This window comes from Cimex lectularius, unplaced genomic scaffold (genome assembly GCF_000648675.2).
Source record: "Cimex lectularius strain Harlan isolate CLEC.00 unplaced genomic scaffold, Clec_2.1 scaffold148, whole genome shotgun sequence".
In the NCBI taxonomy this organism is placed as follows: Eukaryota; Metazoa; Arthropoda; class Insecta; order Hemiptera; family Cimicidae; genus Cimex; species Cimex lectularius.
The window spans coordinates 498539-514235 of record NW_019392849.1 but is presented as its reverse complement, the minus strand read 5'-3'; the positions used below and the strand labels follow the sequence as shown (position 1 = coordinate 514235).

At 33.2% G+C, this 15697-nt stretch overlaps 1 protein-coding gene across 1 annotated transcript in view; it reads left to right on the top strand.

The window, feature by feature from the left end:
• Nucleotides 1–15697, top strand: part of LOC106669007 (neuroglobin-like) — a 200717-nt gene that overhangs the window by 176233 nt on the left and 8787 nt on the right. The gene's annotated exons all lie outside the window — the stretch shown is intronic.

Genomic DNA, 15697 nt, shown 5'->3' with positions numbered 1-15697 from the left:
TATATGTTACGTAGGGAAAGGCACGTATTAACTAACAAATCGATTTAACAATTTAGGAAATAAATAGCATTAAAGATCAATATATTCAATTACTAAGACAACTCATTGATTAAAACCAACCCACTTGACAAAAAGGGCATATGTACTGTTTACGCCAATGTAAACAATTTTATTTATTAATAGTTAATTAAAAATCTTATCATTTATCATCATACATTTATCATTTTAATAAAATTAAAAACAAAAAATTTGTAAAATCAAAACGCTGGAGAGAAAAACTTATTTTTCAACAAGACGTCCGAAAAACCTATTAAACGAATTATTAAAATTTTATTCACTAAATCCTTTAGGAAACAGGCGGCAACTATCCCTGGTAGCGCCCGGACTTGGAGGGTAGATATCAAATACTTTCTCCCGCCGGCGTCTACGAAACATGTACCATAACATGAGAATACTGAATCAAATACATTGGATAGTCCATGGAAAATAAAAGAGAGATAGAAAGCACATATAATCATTTAGAGACAATCATGGAAAACCTAACTGAGAATAAAATAATACAACCAAGCGTGAAACGTCCAATAAAAATACTTCCTTGTCACTAAAATATCGTAAGCTATTATATACTACACTAATAAAATATAGTACACAAACACTATTCGAAACACTATACCAATTAAAAAGAGAAAGATCGTTGACCAGAAAGACCAACCGGATCTATAAAAGTCCCAAACATAGTACACGTTAGACACCGACAAAGCTAACGCAAATACACGCACTGAACTCCAAACAGATTTGATTTCACACTGATCACCCAGACATAACACTAAAAATGACGAAATGCCGACACGCTTGAAACAATAATACATCCAAGAATTATACAAAATAAACGGCAATATGCAAGTTACAAAACTTGCAGCGTTCAGAACCAATCACCCTGCAACCAGGAACTAAAATCCAAATTTCATCACTTAGTTCAATATAGTAATTATTTTCCTATCATTATAATGATTCGTTGAGGTCAAAAATTAACCAGTATTTATTTCCAAGGTTTAACGGTCACTAATCACCATACATTAACCAGTATGTGCACTCACCTGGGTTAATATGTAAAGATTCAATTAAACCTATTCACAATTGACCATTTAAATGGGAATCCGTGATATTTATATTATTATTATACATATTATATATATTATTATACATACAATCTTCGATTAAAAACCACTCAAAAAAATAAAACACATAACCCATCAATGTACATGAGACTACAAAACTGCCAATAGAAAAATAACCCTGACAAAGGGGTGATTAGTTATTAATTCATTAGTGCAGGAATATCATATAGTATTTCACAAGGCATCTAACACAAAAATAAACGGAGAAGTTAGGAAAATGAGTTTTTTTTTTTGTACTTTTGAGGTTGGGCTGATTTCTGGAGGGACGATGTACAACACTATTTTTACAGACGATCAAACAAAATCATAAATATTTTGTTATATATTTATTATTTCACAAGTTGATTTAACATTTTTATATATTATTATTTGCTATATATTAAAATTACTATATATTTATTGAGAATAGTGAAAAATATGATATTAGACAAGTGGAAGCGTCGTTGGGCCGACTCGACTGACGCGCTAGTGTCCTTCAAGCCGACGGAGTCCGGAGGGGATATCTCGAAGGGAAAGCGTTAACCTGACCCGCCGGCGGATCGGTCACACACGTGCTATTCATGGGTACCTATTGGTTGGCGCGAGTCGACCTAGGTGCCCAGCATGCCAAGAAAACAGACTCGCGGTGTAGCACGTGTTGGAGGGGTGTCGCAGCTTCGTCCCATATAGGGACCGAAATGGCATACCACAGGATTGCTCGAGCATGGCAGCGAGTTTAAGAAAAAACTTTTTAGGTTTTTAAGAGATATTGGGATAGATTTAGTTTATGTATTGCCAGGCTCCACCGCTGCTCCGCTAAGCCGGGTGGGGGCGGAATATCGAGTACCCTCCGACCAGGATTCTAGACAGAGAATATACATGTGTGATTGGGTTTGTCTATAGGAGTATGTATGCATTTATTGTATGAGTGAGTGTGAGAATGAATAGTTTTAGGGAACGTAAAGGCGCCTAAATGACTAAAGAAGGCGATGGAGCCTGATTAGAGCCCAACCTCGGAGTCGCTCAGGCACCAAGGTTGGTGACTCCCCCTGATCTATCAGGGAGAAGCCAGAGACCTCCTAGGAGGTCTCGTAATCCTATTTTCTATTTCTACTATATATTTCTTATTACATAAGTTGATTTAACATTTTTATATATTATTGTTTGATATATATCAAAATTACTATATATTTATTATTACATAAGTTGATTTAACATTTTTATNTATATTCAATCAAAGTATTTCTACTTACTCAAAGTGTTTGTCTTCTGTGTAATTGTGCCATTCTTGCGTGTCGTGTTGAGAGTGCCAGTGAGATTTTGTTATTTTGTGTTTATATACGTGGTTCCTTTTCCTATTTATCCCTTTCTATATAATCCTGAAAGGATAATCTGGGCGAACCATTACCAACACATTTTTTTCTTTCGTCGCCTCATTTCACCTCAAAGAAGCCGACGCCTTATACAAAAATGTCTTTGCTATACCGACTTCCTTCCCCACCCATTCAAAATCCAACATATATAAACATAAAACAGCAATATCTCACTGGCACTCTCAACACGACTCGCAATAATGGCACATTACACAGAAGACAAACACTTTGAGTGAGTAGAAATAATTTGATTGAATATAAAAAATATATTTTGCATTGTATAAATTCACTTTTTCCACATCCTACATGAATTTGTTAAATTTGAACAATGTTTGTAAATCCGAGGCCCTGAAGATGATCTCAATAAAGATCGAAACGTTGGCACGATAAAGAAAATGTTTTTCTGAAACCTACATCACACCAGACCGCATCTCACGATTTCTAAATAAATATCGATTAACGGTCACTAATCACCACACAAAATAAAGAAATTTTGAACTACGTTAAACAAACATGGTAAGTCAGATTATCCACAGATTAAACTTTCAACAAGGTCATATTATGTTTTATGGTTCAGTAATATGATTAATATTTATGATATATTGAGGAACATATAAGATTATATCTTGTTCAAGTATATAAGCTTCACATTTGCAAAGCAATAAATAATTGTATTTTAAAAATTATTTCAAAAGTTGATTTAAAATTTTTATAAGTAGGTTTTTATAACAAAACAAAAATATTTAGATGGGAGTAATTTGTACTACAGGCAGGGAACACACCCCCGGCACACACAAACAAACAAAACGTCTTAATAATGTTAATCTGTTATTTATCTCCTCCCATCCACAATTTTGTCTGGTTGTATGTATGATATAAACAGACAGATAAATAATTTGGTATCACTCTCTTTCCCCGCACTTTCTACTCTCCTCTCTAGTTTGTGAATACATGAACACTTTGAGATTGAGGGTAGAATAAATAAATAAAAAATTTTACTCACTCAACTTTATCTCTTCCTTCTAACTCCAGCTCGTCTCAACTTCTCAACTGTAGTCAATTATACGAGTAATCAATCATACGTGTACTTTGATCTAAGAATTATATTGGTGGGAAGCTTTTATTCTTATAAACGAGTTTTCTTAGATGGTAATAATAGCAAATAACGTAAATAAATTTTTAAACAGCCTTTGACGATTGTTTTCACGGTGGTTAAGATAGATTAAGCCATTCATTTTGTTAAGTCGGGCGGGTTTAGTATCCGAAAACGCCGTATATTCGTCCACATTCATTAGTCTCTCTGTCTGTCTGTCTGTTTCTCTCTCTCTCTCTCTCTCTCTCTCTCTCTCTCTCTCTCTCTCTCTCTCTCTCTCTCTTTCTTTCTTTCTTACTTTCTCTAAATAAGAAAAAATTATGAAACATGGTATTAAATATTAAATGAGATAATATTTTGCTGGGGTTTTTTTCTCGGCGATGTGCGGTATTCCACTTAAAAATTAATAAACCCTCTGGATAATTTTTCCAAATACAATTATTTTATTACTAAGTTTTGTTTCTATTCTTTTAAGTCTTTTTAAACTATGTTTAGACTTTCTGTCAATATAAGTAAGAAAAATAAGTACGAATTAAACAAAAAGTTACTAAATGTTTTATTTTAGATCTTCGATTAAAATTTATGCACGGCAGCTAAATTTACACTCTTACATGTTGATTATTGGGTTCTAAACCACGAATTTTTCGTTTAAGGGAGGTCTAATATTTTTTGACAAAGTAAAACCAAAATGACGTTCATTGAAATACGCTAATCCAAGTCTCCCTACTTAGATAACACTCAACGAAAATAATTGAAACGAAGGCGTTGATTATTTAGCAGGAAAAAATTGAGACAGAGTTTGAAAATTTCACCTTCAGAGTTTGGAATGGACGGGCTAATTAAGCAATCTTTTGAATTGACAGCACAAAAGATCGACCTTTCCTAAATTTACAGTTGCCTCTGAAATGGAATAAAAGTTGCCCGAACTGAATTTCATCCACTGGCATACCTATGTTTTGAGTAATTTTAACCTTGTTTTTTTTTAGGTTTTCACTCTTTTTTACAGTTAAAAAAATGAGAATTGTTTAGGACCTTCGTCTTTATAATTGATTTATGTCCCGACACCCCTGGATTTTATGAATATTCATGTTTTCCGAGTATTTGATATTCTTTGAACCGAGTATTCAGTATTCTTTGAACTTAAATCCTAATTTAATATTTTTAATTATAAAAAAAACCACTTTGAACAATGAACTTATACTGCTTTTGATTAATTAAACTACGAGATTCAATTTCACTGTTCCCTTAAGATAAGTGCTTTGCAAGCAGATATTACCCACTGTCGTAAAATTAATAATGACATTATCACATAATGCTGATAATAAACCATGCTCATAGAACGCTAATATTGGTCTGTAGTGCAAATAGTTAAAGAAAAAAAAATAACTTAGCCTAATATTCCTATGAAATTTATTTTACGTCCCCTAATCCTCATATTATTTTATTATTGAAGTAAAATTGTAGAATAAAGAATAAAAATATTGATATAAGTCAACTTAATCAAAAATTATCTTATCTGATAGTTGATGGTAGTTACCCAACTTCAGGTGTTTAAAAACGTTTCCCAAGTATTCATAAAATACGTCCTTTAAAGGTCTAAGATGTTGACTTAGATTTTATGTCTACAATTCGTTTAAAGCATGGAAGCGTCCGGATAAAAGAGATGCTCATGATGTGTTTTATTTTGTGTGTACTTTTATCAAGAGGGTGTGCTATTCTTTTTAGAACATTTTAGATATATTGACTTGAACATCAGATTTAATGTGTGGTGTTTAGTGACAGTTACTTGATGATTATTTGGTGGTCGTGAGAGGCGGTCTGTTGTGACATAGATTTTAAAAAAATATTTTCTTTATCGTGCCAACGTTTCGATCTTTATTGGAATCATCTTCAGGACCTGGGATTTATAAACATTGTTTAAATATTACAAATACATGTAGGATGTGAAAAAAATTAGATTTATACAATGCTATAAAATTTTAGATCAGAAAAAAAATTTATACAATGCTTGAAAATTTTATAATCAATCAAAGTATTAGTTTTCCTTGTAGATTCGTCATTCTGTCGTAAGTACGTCATTGAAAATTTTGCTAAAAACGCTGTAGCCCCAGAAAAAGAAGAAAAAATGTAAATACTTACAATTTGCAAAATTTAGCTTTCATTGCATCTAACATTCATTTCATGCAATAATTAAGCAACAGGAAACCCAGTGCGTCTCACAACAATGTACTCTGCCATGGTAAACGACTATTTCTAAAATTTTTGGGGAGAGATTGCTCTTATTTTGATTGGGGAACAGAGTAAAAAAGAAATTCCTCTTACTCCAAATGTAATTGCAGCCTTCAATTGGGCCCCATTACGTCCGTAGAAATAGAATGTTCTTTTAGACGGTACACAAATATTTTATCGCCAGATCGACGTAATTTAACTTTTAAAAATGTAAAAATGTATATATCTGTATGATAAATTTTAACTTATGTTTATGTTGGTTTATACTTTTGTGTAAAAATTGAACACTTTTCCCTATGTAGGTTTTTTTTGACATGAACATCATAGTTGGTAGAATTGTCACCATGGCTAATATGCATAGATCATAACGCCCCAAAAAAAAAAAACATAGTTTATGTGTGGTGTTTAGTGACCGTTAGTCAATGATTATTCGGAGATCGTGAGATTTTATTTATTTTTATTTTCTTTATTTTTAATATAAAATTTCTAGCATTGGATAAGTTCATTTTTTAACATCCTACATGTGTTTGTAAAATTTAAACAATATTTATAAATCCCAGGCCCTGAAGATGATCTCAATAAAGATCGAAACGTAGGCACGATAAAGAAAATGTTTTCTAAACCTACGTCACACCAGACCGCATCCCACGATCTCCGAATAATCATAGTTTATTCACGACTTTACTTATTTATTTTAGTTTCACCCACTATCAAATGAAATACCGGCCCGAAAAAGAAAAAGTATTAAAATAAATAATAGTGCTAATAGGCAGGGGTATATTTATTTATTAAACAACTATCATGTGATTTCATTTATGTACATTTTGTCGAATAAGCATGATTTTACTCGAAAGTAAAGCGAAGTCCTACGAGTCGTTAAACGCATCTGCTTGAAAATTTATAACACCTATGGATCTAAAATGGGGTCTTCTCTAAATTCACTTATTAAATAAATACGGACAATTTTGATGTTACAACCGTCCAAAGCAAAGATTATATTTGGACAAGCACAAAATTAAAACAAAACCTTCGTTTTTTGGAACGAAATATTAAATGCCTGAATTTACCATCTGCTTGCTCTCTTTATTTGCATTTCAGTAAGAAAAACGCCCTTGTCCTCTGAAGGAGATGAATTATTTAAAGTCAATTGCGATTGATTAATCCAATCACTACGAAAACCTGTTTCAACGAAGAGGGGAGCCTGGTACAAACTTTGTCGAGATTGAAATACTGATTGATTTATAGCTTGACGTACCGCAGTATAAATTAATCAAAAAATTGGTCGCGCAAATAGTAAATTGAAAAATGTTCGGTTTATGTACTATTTTTTGTAGTTCTTTCATTTTTGGTGTTATAGAAGAACTGATGCACAAATTTTTATCTTTTTCTGAAGTTATATGTCATATCTAATAATCCAGAGTGTACAAAATTTATAATATTTTTGTATTAGAATTTTGTACATTCTATGTTTTATTTTATCAACATTTGATTTCAATGTTTTGTAAATGTGTACGTTACCATTTACTCAATTGATAGAATAAACACTATGATCGGGTTGCTGGAAATGTCTAGTACAATTCGCGGTTCTTAAACTTGGTTGTTTCTTTATGCCATCCATTTTTCATGCCTCTTATACCAATGAAAACTATGTTGCAAAAAATTGTCAATTAAAACGTTTTATGTTCGAACCACTTCCGTATAATCAATGCTGAATACGAATCCTCGCAATTTAGAAACAAACGCCACATTTATGATCCACTCGCCCTTCATTATTAACTGGACCACCCCGTGCTCTGGTTTCTTAAAAACAGCGTAAGAAATTGAGCCAATTAATTACTCAGCCTTCTCTCAGCTGATGTTCGTTTCATGTATTGATATGAAAATATATGTGAACTTTCAAAATAAACCCATAACCGGAAGTTGTTTTAGCATTTATACGATCCGTGGCGTTATAGTGTTCTACGTGAATGGTCGACCGATAAAAACGATTCTCTGGTAAATGTCAGCTCACGACACCCCTCCTAAGTCCTAATTGCCACAACCCTCTCTCTCTCTGAAAAGTTTTATCTTCCCTTGATAGTTGAACCTCCAGGAACGGAAGAAGTTTGTTTATCAGGAACCCTATTTTTAAATTATTTCTCCTTTGTAGCCGGTGTAGGGTCCCTAACGGATATTGAACCCTTCCATTTTTTGTTATCTAGCACAATTTTAAGTGTAAGTAATAAAACACTATAACCAAAACTATATCAACAACAAATAGCTAGATTACTGTTTTTAGAAACAGGTTTTAATTTTGTATTAAAAAAAAACAAAAACAAGAAAAATAAATCCTAAAAAACATTTTATGTCTCATAATTTCCTGATCAGAACGTTATTTATATAATTTTATTCACTATTTTGTTTGTAATCGTATGTAGAAATTCAAAAGGGAAGATGAATTTGGAAGATTTAAATTTAAAAACACCAAGTTCCTTTGTTAAGGTTTCGTGGAGTATACACCTTCATTAAAACTTGCAGATTATTCAAATATTTCTGATGAATTACTTGTTTAACAAATGTACACTTCTCCTTACATTGTTAAAAAAATATGTCTTGGGCTATAACGATTTTATGAGTTCAGTAGAGTAGACGAGACCTACCGATCATTCGACATTACAATTCGTCTTATCCATTATTTTTTTATAGAGAATTTTATGATTAAGGCTGATATCGGTAATATCAAGATGTGTGTCTTTGTCCTTGACAGACCAAACAAGCATAGATGGCTCGACCATATGATCGGTAACGTCCGACGGTAAAGTGTACGAAAGATTTACATTGTGGATGCGGAAAATGTACATTTACGATGAAAAAACAGTTTGTACGACAACAACAATGAGCTCCCTACTTCCATTCAAGTCAGATACTTAGGACATATACTTAAACAGCTTAATGACGACGAACCTCACATTGGACTTAACAGACGACTTAACAAGAGATTTGGATAACTACGACAACTTGTAAAACGATAATCTGCTTCGACCACCAAAACTCAACTAACTGGTTTACAAGATATGTACGACCACTCTGGACTACGTCGAACCATCCATATCCAATTTTTTTAATCATAAATACTCGGGCGTATTGTTAATGCTCCTTACTAATTCACCTCCATATCCCCAACGACTTAAACATCCCTTTTTTTCAAGGAACTGATCCCATCCAAATTTCAAAAGTTTCGCACTTAGCTTTCGATCCATTTAACCATTCTGTGTGTAGATAATACACTTTTCCATCCAGGGAATCCGACACGTCGCTTTAATAAACGATCTCATCACCTTCTCCGCCTTTAATTTATCGTGTCAATATTGAGACCAGACATTTGATAAAGGAAAAATATTTCCTTTACCCACTCTAAAATGAAAATATAATCAACTCGATTACTAAATATAAAGTTTTTCCTTAATACATACAGTTTATATAATGATGATAAAATTATGTCAGTGTATGCGTACAATTTTAGTGATCTATATCGCATTGTAACGCGACTTTTTAGGCATAATTTAAATATCTGTTTTATTTCGCATTTTCATAAACAAATATTCGGAATCGATACTTACTTTGGCTTATGAATATTCTAACAAGAGATACTGCAGTTTTTGAACTTTGAGAAAGTTCACTTGCAGGTAAATTAGTAAAGTTAAAGTTATGAGTTAAACTTAACTTTACGCAGAAGGCCTGGCAACAAAACTATGGGCATTCCCAACAACTCTCCTCTTTAAAATAATTCCTAAGTACCTATTTAAAAAATAGTTTTTCCAAAAACCGTTTAAAAAGTTGAGAATTGTTTTATAGTCGTTGAATAGTAGTTACAAGCGTTTTATAAGTGAGTAATATCAGAAGGTATGAAACTTGTGACGTTACGTAACGCGTTCTTTACCAGCGAATCTCCAAAGTAACGAGTTGTTTTTCTGTCACTCAGCATACGAAATCCCCGAGGGCAGCCGTCCAATAAAAACATTAAATATGTATGCAGATAAGAAGTTTGTTCATTCATGCAATGAATACATTCATGCACGCTTGTTCCATGAAGGACTGAATCAATACAAGTAGGTTTCAGAGGGAGTAGGCGGACCTTAGTCAAATCTTCTTATCTCGCAAAGGACATCGCCGTTTATCTGATTCGGAACATGGCCCCCTCTCCTCAGACCACCTGAACGTGAATAGATCAATTCAAAACTGAACGTACGCTCTGATATGTGGAGAACATACGCAGAGAATTCACAACAATGTTGATATTTCTCTTGGGACATTATTCAAAATTTAAACCACGTTACGAAGTCCATGTTTTGGATACAATGATTACTCAGTCAAATATTGTTGATTTATTGGTTTCCGTTTCATTCTGTAAAAACACGAGATTTGAGATATACAGTGACTCACATATTTGTTCACATCAGTAAACAGTTTTCTATTATCTCTAGTTTGCAAATCCCATATTTTTTAATCCAGACAACAGCAATAGGATTGAGTTCGTTGAACTGTTGGTAAACAAACATTCACCCTAATAATCTTTATTTACGTTTATACCTTTGAATTGAGCTAGTTTATTACGAGTCTTCGTGGGAACAGTTTTGTGACTCGGGTTACTTCATTGCAAATTTCGCAAAAACCATTCAATAATTCGTTTCAAATTTGTTATCAGGTATCATCAATTTAGTTATTTTTCTTACATATTGAAAATATTTTCTTTCCTTAATGGTTATGATATATTCCGTTTAATTACTGTATGAAGCCATTTTCAACATTTTTGAAAGATCAAATAATAAAATCTCTACAAGAAGGACTTCCTTATCGTGCAATTTCAAAAAAATATTAATTGTTATTATTGGGGTAATAAGAAAACCTAAAAGTTCTTCCGGAATTTACGATAGTTGTTTTAAAAAGAAGAGGAGTGGTCATAAAACAAAATTTCCGAGGCCAGAAGGCGTTGTATCTACGCTCCTATCGATCAGGAAAGGTTGACAATGCTGTCCAAATTCAGCGTAGGCCGCGTGATAATGATAATATGGATGTCAGTGCTGAAACAAGGAGATGTTTACGTGATTAAGAGCGACGGGAAAAGTGAAGAAACCATAGCTGACCAAACAATGGCTTGCTGATCGGGGTTTTAATGTCAAGGAATAGCCCCCACAGTCACCTAACCTTAATCCAATTGAGCACTTGTAGGGAAAACTAAAAAATCTTTAGCCGATGCTGCAGAAGACGCTTCAAACTTTGATCAACTTTGGGAAAAAACACAAGTTGAATGGGACCTAATTGATCCAGAACAGTACAGAAATCTCGTAGTATGCCCAGAAGGACTGATGCAGTTTTGAAAGCCAAAAGAGTACATACAAAATATTAAAGGACTTTCTATGACACAATCATATTATCGTTCGCACACCGTAATTTCTTTTATATTATTTTAATAATCATGATAAAGGAACAATTTAATTTTTTGGGTGTTTTTTGTGTTAAGATAAATAAAATTATTTAAAAAACTACGTTTATTTGGTGTCCTACAATTGTTTTGTAAAGTAAATAATGATATAACCCAATTTGCATTCAGCTGTGAACGAATTTGTGAGTCACTGTAAGTCAACATCACGGATGGGATTGGAACCCGCGGTCTTCGGAAATGCACTCTGACGCTCCAACCGACTTAGCCAACTTGATCCCCGAGACATCGACTTTTCTATCTAAACATTGTGCAATTCCCTTTTTATTGTTCATATACATCGTGGCATCATATAGATTGTTCAACCTTGTTGGATTGTTTTTGTGACTAGAATAGGATTGGAATGTAGATAAGATTGCGGTGTTGTCCGCGTAGGTTGTGAGTGTTTGGACGTGTACATCAGGAATGTAGGTAGCGCAGAGGTTTAGACCTAGAATACTTCCTTGTAAAACGCCAGCTTTGGTTAGCGTCAATTTCTCATTCGATCCTCACTTTAAACCAACTCTATCGTCCAGAAATAGGCTGAGCCAAATTGATTGTTTTCTAGAGTTTTTTAATATTTAAATCGTTTTTTAGTTGATTCTTTTTATCAATTATTTTTATAATACTTAGTTTAATTCAGCCTTAATTAATTTAATTTAGAGTCTATTATCAATCAATTAATAGCAGGAAGTACTTGTGATCCGCCATTTTTTCTAAATAATATATCCCATTGCAAAATGTAACCAAAAATTTGACTAAATAAATTCTTTCACTATTTAACTATTTAACCTACAGTGAACGAAATTTTTAAAATCTCCTTAAAAGATAAGAAATAACGCAAAAAGTGATAATAGACGGGGTAAATATAAACGTCTATTTATACACGTCTAGTTTTTTCCTTAATTTAACCAGTGATAGCTGTTTCGGGAGCTATGTCGTGCTCCATGAAGATCCAATGATGACGGCAATCTTGATTCCCTTCCAGATTTCACACGCCAAGTGTTCGTCTACCATGAAAGCGCTCTCGAACGAATTTAGCAAAATGGAAGAAACTCATCACACAAAACTGTACGGTTTCTGATAGCTGACGATAAATATGTTCTTCAAGAAGTCATACAATAATATACTTCCATCTCCTGTTTACATGTTCAGCTGTAATTAAAGCATTCAAAATTTGCAAGAACATACGAAGATATTTAACTATTAAACAGCCTTCAGGGGCATAGAATGGCAATAGCAAATAATGTCTTCTGTAATATCCTACGTGGTATTATTTTTTATTAAATTCACTAATTTCGTGGTCCGCTTGACCAATTAATACAGTACAATTAATTAAGTTTTTAGTTGAGATGAAAAAAAGTTAATGGCACGAGCGGGATTCGAACCCACGATCTTCGGCTAGATACGCCGCTGCTCTACCACTTGAGCTATCGTGACTTTGATCTACTCGGACATCAATTTCCTATCTCAACCCCACCTTATGAGTTTTCCCTCCTTTTTGCCATTTTTCAAAATTCGTGTAATCGGATTGGATTCTCGACGACAATTTTTCATCTCAACTAAAAACCTTCATTAATTGTAATATATTAATTGGCCAAGCGGACCACGAAATTAGTGAATTTAATGAATTAAAATGAAGTACACTTCACTAAAGTTCTCCGTGGCCATTTCATTTGTCGTCGAGAATCCAATCCGATTACTCTGCATTTGAAAAATGGCAAAAAGGAGGGAAAACTCATAAGGTGGGGTTGAGATAGGAAGTTGATGTCCTCCGAGTGGATCGAGGTCACGATAGCTCAAGTGGTAGAGCAGCGGTGTATCTAGGCGAAGATCGTGGGTTCGAATCACGCTCGTGCCATTAACTTTTTTCATTTCAACTAAAAACCTTAATTAATTATTTTTTATTGTTATTAATCTCTCTGCCACTTTCAACTATATTTATTTTCGAGAAATTTCTGTTTGAGGTCTGTGTGGTAATGTTTGGCTTTTTCATAACATCCTTGTCTCCATTTCCATGCAGCTTTAGTCTGTGACTAATGTTACATGTTACATTGTACCAAAAGTTTGCCGATTCGTGTATCTCTACCGGAAATCGCTTTAATATATATATATTTTATTACATGTTATATATTACTATTTATATATATATATATATATATATATATATATATATATTACTTTTTGTACATGATGGTTCTATTAACATATTTGTGAATCAGTGAGTATAATCATCATTTACAAAAAGTGAATCTAAATCACCCCACGTTTATTATTTATATCACTGTATCTGTTTTAGAGAGTAGTACCTTATTTCGTGTAACAAATAAAATAAACTGGCCCTGTTTCTTTAAATGTCTCATATGATCGATCCTTATTCCTACGATGTAATGATGAAACTAAATTAGAATGATTTCAAGAAACGTCACTTGTTGTATACTGATAGATCGATAACATCGATTTTAGTCAATTTGATAGCGTGATTAATAATATATACAAGAGAATGAACTTATTATTACATAGCAATTACCAACATTATACAAACAATTGATTTTAAATTAAATTTTACATTTGCAATTGAATGATGGCCCTCGATCAGTACTGTGATTGGATGCAGCTATTGGATCTGTCTCTTCAATGCCATTGCAAACCGATATCATAAAAAACTCTGTTTTGGCCATGAAGTTCCAAATAGCGCTGACAGACGCAAGATGGTTCAAATGCTATAAATGAAAAATGTAAAGAAAAGTAAAGTAATTTCTGTCTTACAGAAAGACTTAACGTCCAACTTTGAATGTCACGGATGAGATTTCAAAACCACTGCACAATTCTTTTATCAAATTATTCTTACATAAAATTCCAAATTTCTTAGAATTCTCTACCAGGAAGCGAACCCCAATCTACTCCGTACTACTGAAACCCCTTGCATGTTAAGGAAAGTTATATCCTTCCCTCAAGATTGTAAGCTAGTATATAATCAAAAGATTATAATTTTACATAACCTGTGGTATTGAAACCTGTTGGATGTTAAGGAACGATATATGCTTCCCTCGAGATTGTAGCCTACTATATAATCAAAAGATTATAATTTTACGTAACCTGCAGTACTGAAACCTCTTACAGATTAAGGCACGTTATAATATCCTACCTGCAAGATTATAACCTGCTATAATCATAATATTACACTTTTTTAACTTGTAATATATATATATTTTTTAATTTTACGAGGGTTCGCAACAGCAAAGGTCATATAAACCCTCAGGGTGCCGGTGTTTAAAAAAAAAAGCCCATTTGTAAGTATGTCGGGTTGGAATGCAGGGCTGCTGGATTCGAACCCGGGACCTTTACCTTACAGTGATGAGCGCCGGGTCAACGCCTAAACTTTTGCCGCCACCGACGCCCCTTAACTTGTAATATTGAAAGCTCTTGTGTGCTAAGAACTGTTGTAATAACCTTCCGGAAATATTAAATGTAATAAAACATTTGATAATTTTATTAACCTGTATTATTGAAAGCTCTTGTATGAAAAGAAAATTTACAATATCCTTCATATCCTAGAGTTTTAAAAAAATACAATCTTACTATATAATAAACGCTATAATTTTACATAACATGTAGTCCATTATATTTCGTGGTCCGATTGACCAAATAACTTCTTTCAATTAATTAATCTTTATGTAAGTTATTGGTTGAAATGAAAAAAACTAGTGTTATGAGCGGGATTCGAACCCACGACTTTCGGCTAAATACGACACTCAAGTGTAGAGCAGCGGGTTCGAATCCCGCTCATGACACTAGCTTTTTTATATCAACCAATACCTTACATAAAGATTAATTAATTGAAATAACATGTAGTATTGAAGGAACAGTTAGTATGGAAGGAACTAGTAGAAAATACTTCCTGCAAATAAAAATAAATTCTTTTATAAGAGAAGAGGTTATAGTTTCATCTGTTGTAAGAAACTTCATACGTCTACAAGGCAGCATGGAATCTGCCACCAATGAGATACAAGGATAATATATTTAGAAAATTGTAACAGGAGGAAATAATTTGATGTCTCTCTCTTAAGTGCAAAAAAGGAGTGATATTAAAGAACCTTAGCCTTTCATATCTCAGGTTTTGAAAATTAAGAAAACCGCAATTGGCACCTAACCTCATTAATAACAAATGGCAACATTTGTATACCGAGACTAGAAATGGCAAGTTTTAAAAACTACGACGAAGTTGAAAGGAACGAAATGGAGGATTGGTAGTACCTACGTAGCAAAAACACAAGAAACATATGTTATTCAGCTTAAGTTCAGCTTAAGCAAAATACAACCCACGTATTAACGTGGGGGAGGAAACACGTTAATTTGTTTAGCAGGATCTTGCCTAATATCACAC